The sequence below is a fragment of the Artibeus jamaicensis genome, unplaced genomic scaffold (assembly GCF_021234435.1).
Source record: "Artibeus jamaicensis isolate MK-2021 breed Jamaican fruit bat unplaced genomic scaffold, CSHL_Jam_final scaffold_916, whole genome shotgun sequence".
NCBI lineage: Eukaryota > Metazoa > Chordata > Mammalia > Chiroptera > Phyllostomidae > Artibeus > Artibeus jamaicensis.
This window is the reverse complement of record NW_026522059.1, coordinates 46,630,278-46,640,301: the sequence shown is the minus strand read 5'-3', so window position 1 is coordinate 46,640,301 and position 10,024 is coordinate 46,630,278.

The following is a 10,024-nucleotide window of genomic DNA, read 5'->3' as shown; positions in this document are numbered from 1 at the left end:
CCAGTTCCATTGTGTTTGATTTTGCATTTAACATCATCCCCCAAAGCCCTGAGGATGTTTGTGTTGCTGACTACTCCTTCCTCACTTGTATGAGTTTTTGCTTCTGTTGGTATTTAGTCCTCATTTACCCTCATAGTCATAAAACTGGTTATTTTCCTCTCACTTAAAAAAAAAAAAAGAGCACATTCTTGAATCTGTAATCGTTCACCTCCCTGCCCAGCTCTGTCCAAATGCTGTCTTCAGAGTTCTGGGTGTTGAAGGATGATATAAATTCTTTGTTGGCACTTCTTCACCTCCTGCGAATTCCTTCCTCCACGGCTACTTTGCTCTTTGTTCTTACCATTCCAGGGAAGTCATACTTGTTAAAGTCAGCAGTAATTCTTTAGATAAAAATCCAAGAAGCTCCTTTCAGTCTTTATCTTACTTGTTATAGATGCAGTGTTGGACACCATTGTCCATTCTTTCTTTCTAGGAATTCTCAAAACTTCCTCTCTCTTTTTTTTTTGGTTGTTCCTTCTAACTTATTTCCTGGAATTTCTTTCTCCATCTCTCCTTTAAATGGTGATGTTCTCTATAGATTTTTCCTGTGCTTCATCTCGAGTGATGCATTTTGCTTGGAAAAACATCTTCATTATTGGGCTTTATCCCTCACTTATAAACCAGTTATTCCCAAATCTCTACCTTCAGCTCAGGTTCCTGGTATGTCTCCATGAATATATTCAAGTGTGTACGCTCCGGGCAGCTCGGACTTTTCTGTTGAACTCCTTTACTTACCTCTTCTTTAAATCTGCCCTTGCTCCTGTACTCACTCTCAGTGAATGGCAGACAGCTGGAAATCATTCTTTTTTAATTTTAAATTTAGCCATTCTAATTTGTATCTCCCCGATGACTAATGATGTTGAGCTTCTTTTCATGTGATTTTTGATCATTCATATCTTTTAAAATAATATATCAATTAAAATATTTTACCAATTTTATTGGGTTGTTTATTTTTTATGATAGAATTGTCAGAGATGTTTATATATTCTGGCTACAAGTCTTCTGTCGTAAGTAGGTATTGTAAACATTTTCATCCAGGGTCAAGCTTTCTTTTTTATTTTCTTAACATGTCTTTTGAAAAGAGAAGATTTGTGTGTAATCTAAGAAATATTTCCTACCTCAAGTTTGTGGAAACACTTTCATGTTTTCTTCTAGAAGTTTTGGTTGTTATGTTTAGGTCTTTGCTATACATCAAGTTAATATTTATATCTGTGGTAATAACCAAAGTTCTTTTTTTCTCAAAATGAACATCCAGAGTTATAGTACAATTTATTTTAAAGGCTATTCCTTTCACATTGAATTATCCTGGCAACTTGTTCAAAAATCAATTCAACATCTATGTGTGAACATATTTTTGAATTCTTTGTTAGATTCTCTGTTCCACTGATCAATAATGTATATCCTTATGCTAATCCTTAACATTATCTTGATTGTTGTAGCTTTACATTAAATTTTAAGATGGTCAGTCTAAGGTGGTGGCAGAGGAGGTGAATGTTACACTTACCTCCTCCTGGGAAAAAAATGTAATTACAATGAAAATATAGAGCAATCAACTTTAATAACTAACTGAAGACTAGTGAAGTCTAGTGACAAAGGACTTATAGAAGGAGCCACATGGAGATGGATAAGAAGGGCGGAGATGTGAAAAGAGTTGGCCTTGCTCCCATGGGAGGCAGCTGATATCCTGGAGGGACACCTCAGCTGTGAGGGGTTCCCCAGAGACAGGAAGGCGGAAGAGCCACCGGTGTAACAGCTGGCTGTGAAAATCAGCAGGGAATATCTGCCAGGGAGACAGAGGAGTTTACTAGAGACAGAGGTGCCCTCTTAAAGGGCCAATGCTCACGATCTCATTCATAGCCATTCACCCTGGGCTTGGGCAGAGTTAGGGTAGCGTGGACTAGAGTCATGTGAAGAGAGTCTGGGGTTTGTGACTCTGGAAAGGGAGATGAAGGGACAGCCACCAGGATGACCCTTCCACAGGGCAGCCTCCAGGTGCTGAGTCACCCTTCCTTCCACACTGCAGATGCCCTCTTTCTTCCGTGGAGCACTTCCTTCCACATGACATCACCTTGCAGGAATGCAATAGCTCCCTTCTCTGGACTTCCTGTTACCCCATCCTGTGGAATTTGTGCCCCTGCTGAGGAGTCAGCTGCCTGAGCCATGCTGTGGAGGTCTGGGCCGACTCAGTGGGTATTAGGGACTGAGTTGTGTGGCTTCGGGGTGGAGATCATTCCCCCATTTTTCCCCCGAACCTGACTGGTGCCTCACCATCAGTGGAGATCTGCTAACCCCACTCTCTGGGCTTCTGGCAGCCCTATCCTCCTTACTCCTAGTGGCTCCGCCATGACAAGGTTTGGCCAGAATTCAGGACGGACTGAGTTGTGTGGTTCCAGGGTGGCAACGACTCCTCTTACCTTCCCCCAAGCCTGACTGGCACTTCCCCCTCATAGGAGGTTTACTAGCTCCCTCCTCCCCACTCCTGGTGGCCCTACCCTGCTGAGATCAGGCTCCTCACAGAATCTGGGATGGACCGAGTTCTGTGGCTCTAAGGTGGGGGTCATTTTTCCCTTGAATGCCTGAGTGGTGCAGAGTCTTTTTTTTATTATTAAATTTTATTTAGCTACTTTTCAAGTACATTTTTTTTTAATCTATTTCTCCGATCCCACCCCCCCCCCCCGCCCGGTCTCCCCCCTCCCTCCCATCGCCCCCCCCCCAGTCCTCATCTCTGTGTCTTTCATACTTGTTCCTCAAAATCCCTCCCCCTTTTCCCCTTAAGTTCCCTTCCCTCTCCCCTCTGGTCGCTGCCCACTTGTTCTCTATTTCAGCGTCTTTGTTTTTATTCTGTTTGCTTGTTTGTTTTATTCTTTAGCTTCCTGTCAAAGGTGAGATCATATGGTATTTGTCCTTCAATGCCTGGCCTATTTCACTCAGCATAATGCTTTCCAGTTCCATCCATGTTGTTGCAAAAGGTAGTAGCTCCTTCTTTCTCTCTGCTGCATAAAATTCCATGGTGTATATGTACCACAATTTTTTGATCCATTCATTTACTGATGGGCACCTAGGTTGCAGAGTCTTTTCTTCACAAGGACAAATATTGGTCTGTTTGGGAATGATAAACCATGCTTGCTTCACGCTGGTGACTCCCTGAGATCCTGCCACATCACAAAGGTGTGTGAGCAGCCAGTGAGGGGCAACCAGACTTGGTGTACCCTGGGACATTTGCTGGGTGGTCTCAGAAACAGCACTGGCACCAACTTGGAACCAATATTAATCTGGTGAACACAAGATTAATGTCAGAGGCAGTGTCTGACATCAACACACAAAGGATTGTAAGAAAATATTACAGACAATTATATGCCAATGCTTTGGACAATCTGGATGAAATGGATAAATTTCTAGAAACATACAATCTTCCAAAACTGAATCAGGAAGACTCAGAGAATCTGGATAAAAAGATCACAGCTAATGAAATTGAAGTAGTGATAAAAAAAAAAACTCCCAACATGTATACCTGAAACCTATGTAATTTTGTTAACGAGTGTCAACCCAATAATTTCAATAAAAAGGATAAAAGAAATCACCCAGCAAACAAAAGTATTGGGCCAGATAGCTTCACAGGTATTTTACCAAACATTCATAGAAGAACTAATACCTATTCTTTTCAAACTATTTCAAAATATACAAGAAGAGGAAAGATTCCCAACTTCATTTTACAAGGCTAGCATTATGCTAATTCCAAAACCAGAAAAAGACACTACAAAGAAAGAAAACTGTAGGCCAATATCCCTGATGAACACATATGCTCAAATCCTCAACAAAATATTACCAAATTGGACCCAGCAATACATTAAAAAGATCATATACCATGATCAAGTGGGATTTATTCTGGGGATGCAGAGCTGGTATAATATCTGCGAATCAATAAATATGATTAACCACATAAACAGAATGAGGGATAAAAAAATATTATTATATCAACAGGTTTAAAAGAATGATAAAATCTAACACTCAGTTATGATAAAAACTCTCAGCACAGTGAGACTAGAGGAAACATACCTCAAATTAATAACAGCTACATAGACAAACCCAGAACCAATACCATATTCGATGGGAAAAATTAAAAGTATTTCCCTTAATATCAGGAACAAGACAGGACTGTCCACTTTCTTATTCAACGCAGTATTGGAAGTCTAGCCACAGCAATCAGACAAGTAGAACAAGGAAGAAGCATCCAAATTATAAAGGAGGAGGTAAAACTGTTATTTGCAGATGACATGATATTGTATATGGAAAACCCCAAAATAAATAAAATAACTACTAGGTCTAATAGCTAAATTCAGAAAAGTAGCAAGATACCAAATGAATGTTGAGAATGAAGTTGCATTTTTATACACCGATAATGAGTTTTAAATTTCATCAAGAAAAATAGCCTAGGAATAAATTTAACCAAAGATGTAAAAAACTTGTACTTGGAAAATTATAAGAAACTGAAGAAAGAAATCAAGGAAAATTCAAGTATATTCTGTTCATGGATTGGAAGAATGAATATCATTCAGATATCCATACTACCCAAAGCAATCTACAGATTCAATGCAATTCCAGTCAAGATACTAATGGTGTACTTCACAGAACTTGAACAAATTTTCCAAAAATTTATATGGAACTACAAAAGACCTTAAATAGCCGCAGCAATTTTGAGAAAGACAAAGTTGGAGAGATTATACTACCTGATATTAAACTATACTACAAGGCCATAGTAATCAAAACAGCATGATACTGTCATAAAAACAGACATGTAGATCAATAGAAAAAATAAAGAGCCCAGAAATAAACCCATACCTTTATGGTCAAATAATAATTGACATAGGCAAGAACATACAATCGGGTAAAGATAGTCCATTCAACAAGTGGTGCTGGAAAAATTGGACAGATATGTGCAAAAATGAAACTAGACCACTTTCTAATGCTATATACAAGTATAAAGTCAAAATGGATTAAAGACTTAAATGTTAGTCTTAAAACCATAAATAACCTAGAAGAAAATATAAACAGTAAAATCTTGGACATTTCTCATAGCAATATTTTTTTTCTGATGTATCTCCTTGGGCAAGGAAACCAAAAGAAAAAATAAAAAAATGGAACTACATGAACCTAAAAAGATTTTGCACAGCAAAAGTAATCATTAACACAATAAAAAGACAAGGTCCTGAATGGGAGGACATATTTGCTGAAACATTTAATAAGGAGGTAATATCCAAAATTTATAAAGAACCTAGAAAGTTCAACACCAAAAAAAGCAATCCAATTTAAAAATGGGCAAAGGACTTGAATAGGCACTTTTTTGAAGAGGACACACAGACCAATAAACATGAAAAGATGCTCAATGTCACTAATGTCAGAGAAATACAAATTAAAAGCACCTGTCTGAATAGCTATCATTAAGAAATCAACAAACAAGAAGTGCTGTTGAGGATGTGAAGAAAAGGGAACCTAGTGCACTGCTGGTTGAAATGCAGATGGTGCAGCCACGGTGGAAAACAGTATGTGAAAATCGTAAAAAATGGATCTGCCTTATGACCCAGCATTTCCACTTCTGGGAATATATCTGGAGAAACCCAAAACACTGATTCAAAAGAATGTATGCAACCCTATGTTCATTGCAGTCCAAGTTACACTAGCCAAGATTTGGAAGCAGCCCAAGTGCCCATGAGTAGGTGAGTGAATAAAAAACTCTGGTACATTTACAAAATGGAATACTAATCAGTAATAAAAAAGAAGAAAATCTTATCTTTTGTGACATCTTGGTGGACCTGGAGAGTATTATGCTAAGTGAAGTAAGCCAGTTGGAGGAAACAAATACCATATGATTTCACTTATATGTGGAATCTAATGAAAAAAGTAAACTAACAAACAAAATAGAAACAGACTAATAGACACAGATAAGAGACTGACAGCTGTCTGTGGGGAGGGGACTGGGGGCTGGGTTAAAAAGTTGGAGGGATTAAGCAACGCTCCCCCGACCCCCGAAACAAAAAACCTCATAGAATCAGACAATAGTATGGTGATTACCAGAGGGAAAGGGGGCTGGGGAAAAGGTAGAACAGGGTAAAGGGGGAATAAATGGTGGAAGGAGATGACTTGGGGTGATGAACACACAATATTATACACAGATGATGTGTTATAGAATTGTACACCTGAAACCTACATAATTTTGTTAACCCATGTTACCCCAATAAATTCAATTAAAAATCTTGGAATGCTCCAGCTTCATTCTTTGTTCTGTTGTAATTGTTTTAGTGATTATAGGTTCTTTGCATTTTCATGTACATTTTAAAAGCAGTTCATTAATTTATTCAGAAAACCGTGTTGAGATTTTGATTGGACTAAATTAAATCTGTAGAACAGTTTTGAAAGAATTGTTGTCTCAACTGTGTTTCCCAATCCAAGTGTTGTTCATCTTGCCATTTACTCCGTCTTTGTTAATCTTTGTCAGCAATAGTGTACAGTTTGAAGTCTATAACTATTGTATATAATCTGTAATTTTTGTTCCTAAGCATTTTGATCTCTCTCAAATGGTATTATTTTAAAGTTTATTTTCCAATTATTTGTTATGAGTTCTGTTTAGTTTCTAATACAGAATGACAAACTTTCACAGGTACTATTGTTAGTCTACTTTAGATTATAACTGATCATGCCTTTTTCCTCTCTTAGTCTGTAGATGACATCCCTAGTCTTCATTCCCCATGTATAGGCACAGGTACTTGTATATAATATGCAGTCAATAAAAGTTTTTTGAATAAAGGTATCACTATCAAGATCAAATTCATTTTGGATTAGTTCTCAAAAGACCATTAAAAAGCACTCAGAATTTTAAAATCGGAGACTCTCATAGCTTGTGCTATATCTGAAAAGCAGAGTGAAGTGATTTGACAATTACTTGACTCATTTGAAAGATGTGGACATTTTTCTACACTTGATTGGCATCCAAATTATCCATTGTTCTCTTAACAAGATTAATGTCAAATCACATCCTTGCTTGTGTTATCTCAGGAGAGAAGTCTAAAAAAAGAGAGAAAAGAGAGGTAATGGCGGATTCTGAAGTAACAATGTGGCACACAGATGCAGGGGGCAGGGAGCTGCTGCCTCTCAGGACTATCACAACAATCGCAGAGGAGTAGAAGCTCGGAGTCACAAGCAACCTTAGAGGCAGGAAGGATCCGAGAGTGAGAACTCTAGTCAGATTGGATGAAAGTAGGTACCTCTCTAATCTTGAGTTTCCATGGTCATTGGACTAGATGATAGATTTATCTTAATTTTTAAAAATTCATAATCTAGAGAGAGAAGGAATTTGTTATTTTGGTGAGGAGCACCACAATCTATTTTGAAGGCTTAAAACTGGAGACTCCAGGCTACATCCACATGCCCCACCCACAAGATCTTTTTGACTGGTAGTGTTTCTAAATTTTAAAAATCTATTTGTAAAGTAAGAGCTAACAATGAATCAAAATCAACAACTAATTTTCCTAATTCTAAATGGAAATGTTTGTGGAAAAACTGTAACAGTGGGAAATCGCAACCCATCCACCATTCTTTGACGTTGTTTCTATAAGTACGGACTCTGATACGTAGCTTGTAGACAAAAACCATGTTTGTTTAAGAATCCTAGGAACTAACTGCTCAAAAGATATAGACTGTGACCTTCAGGCATCTTAGCTCCAGGATATTTGCTCGCCTTCAAGTATGGAGCCAGGATGACATGAATCCATGAGGACTAAATGAGGATGACATGCACTGGACCATCACTTGCCTTATCAGAATGGACTGTGCTCATCTGCATGTAGAGAACTTCTCAAATTCCTCCCTTGATCTCCTGGTTCTGTTCCCTTCTCCCTCCTTGTAAAAACCTCTGCATCCACTGAGAGGTGGAGATGGGCTTTGAGACAACAATCTTTCATTTTCTGGCATCTGAATAGACCACTTTCCTTTCCATCAGCACCTGCCTCTCCAGTATTGGCTTTTGTAGCGCCAGGCAGCCAGACCTGTGTTCGGTCACAAAATCAAGATTTCTGGGTTATTTTGAAAACAGGAAGCTACAGAAAGCCTAGGCCTTAGTTTTGCAATGGCAGCAACTAGCTAGAATGAGGAGGGGATGCTGCCTAGTTTCTCTATAGTTTTAGTGCCCTTTTTAGTTTTCCATAGTCTACACCATCCTAATCCCTGACCCTCTTTACTAATATGCTCTGTATGATTGGCTCTAGAGGCATATGACTTTGCAAGCTCTGATGTGTGGGAATTCAAATCAGAAACTTGCTTTTCATTTGTGACCCATTCATCTTCCTGAATCTCTGTTTCTTATCCATCACCATGCCCTAGTGATTCTATGTTTTTAATGCCTCCTGAATCTGTGACCTCCTCTTTTTCCCCATCCACACTGCCTTTATCCACACTTCTTCTCAGATGGGTTAACCCTAAGAATGCACTGTGTTCCATGTTATGGTAACATTCATGAGAAGAGAAGCAATGGAAGATAGGAGAGTTGGGGAGGGTGAAATCTTTCTGTCTCAAAGGCAATATTGCAGTAGCAATATTTCTGGAGCAATATGGGGACAGGGTATCCTTTCCCGAGTGTCAGCCTTTTATCCCTGGGACTTCACCTCTCCTGGGAAGTGGTTCATTACTGGAAGGAAAAGAAAAAGAAGGTCCTCAGCCAGACTTACACTCTGTTTTATCTTCTCTCTGGGTTTCCACTTTGATTCCCTTTCACCAGTTTATTCCTACCAGCCTGCACGCTGTTTACCACAGGAAAGTTTACAATCCAGGTGGTGTAACTGTTCAAATCACTCAGATGACTGTGCGTGAGAGACAGGGGTTAGCCCTTCCAGTGTGAGATCACCTGCTGGAGGTGCAGTGAGATCAAGAGCTTCAGAAAGTGCTTTTTGGCAACACTGATGATAATTATTTCAAAATTCTTGAGCCAGGATAGCCTACATCTGAAGCAAAGAGATCTCAAATGTATTAATTGTGGCAGATATTTTGAGAGAGATAGCTTGTCTTTGATGAGTGAGAAGAAAATCCTTAACTATTTGCAGCACACAGCAGCTTACATGGAGTGAGAATGTCCAGAATGATGCTGCAGGATTAGAAACCTCAAGTAAAAAGGCAAGGTAGGGGTTGTCAAATTGGAAACAAATTTGGGAGCTGAGAACTAAAGGTGCCTTGCCTATGGTTGTGCGTATCGTGGGCATGTGGGGCAAGACACTTTCTTTCACACTTATTTAGTTAGTGCAGAAAAGTAAGAGAAACTTTGGCTATGCCTGAATTCTTTCTCCCCTATTTGTTGAGTATAGATAATTGAAAAACCTGAACATGCCAACATATAACCATAGCTTATAGCAGGAGTGCATTAACCTTAAGTGGGACACCTACTATATAAAAGTGCCCATTCTTAGGCCCATGATCAGCTCGGTCTGATGCTGGAGGTCTGCAGTGGGCCCAGGTAGGTGCACTGTAACAGTGTCCCTAGCTGATTCTCCAGCAGCTGGACCATCAGATCACACATCCTTAGAGAAACAGTGTCTACAAGAAAAGCACAAATGGATGTGGCCTGCGCTAATGGTCTACCCTACAGGTGGCAAACACAAAGCCCGCAGGGTGAATCCGTTCCTCCACCTTGTTTAATTTGGCCCGGGACCTCATTTCTACCTGGAAGCAGCACTGAGCTCCTTGCCCCTAGTTAAGGAATAGTTACATTTATACAGTCTTAAAATTATATTTAGCCTTTTGAAGGCAACTGTGAAGCTTATGTGGCCCCCAGTGAAAGAGTTTGACACCTCTGGTCTAACCTCTGACCTTAGGTCATGAGGCTGTGATTGTCCTGAATGATATCTTGAAAGTCACAGACACACACATCAAACAATCACATACAGATATAGACACACCAAACATACATATACATATATATATACTCTACATACACCACCACACA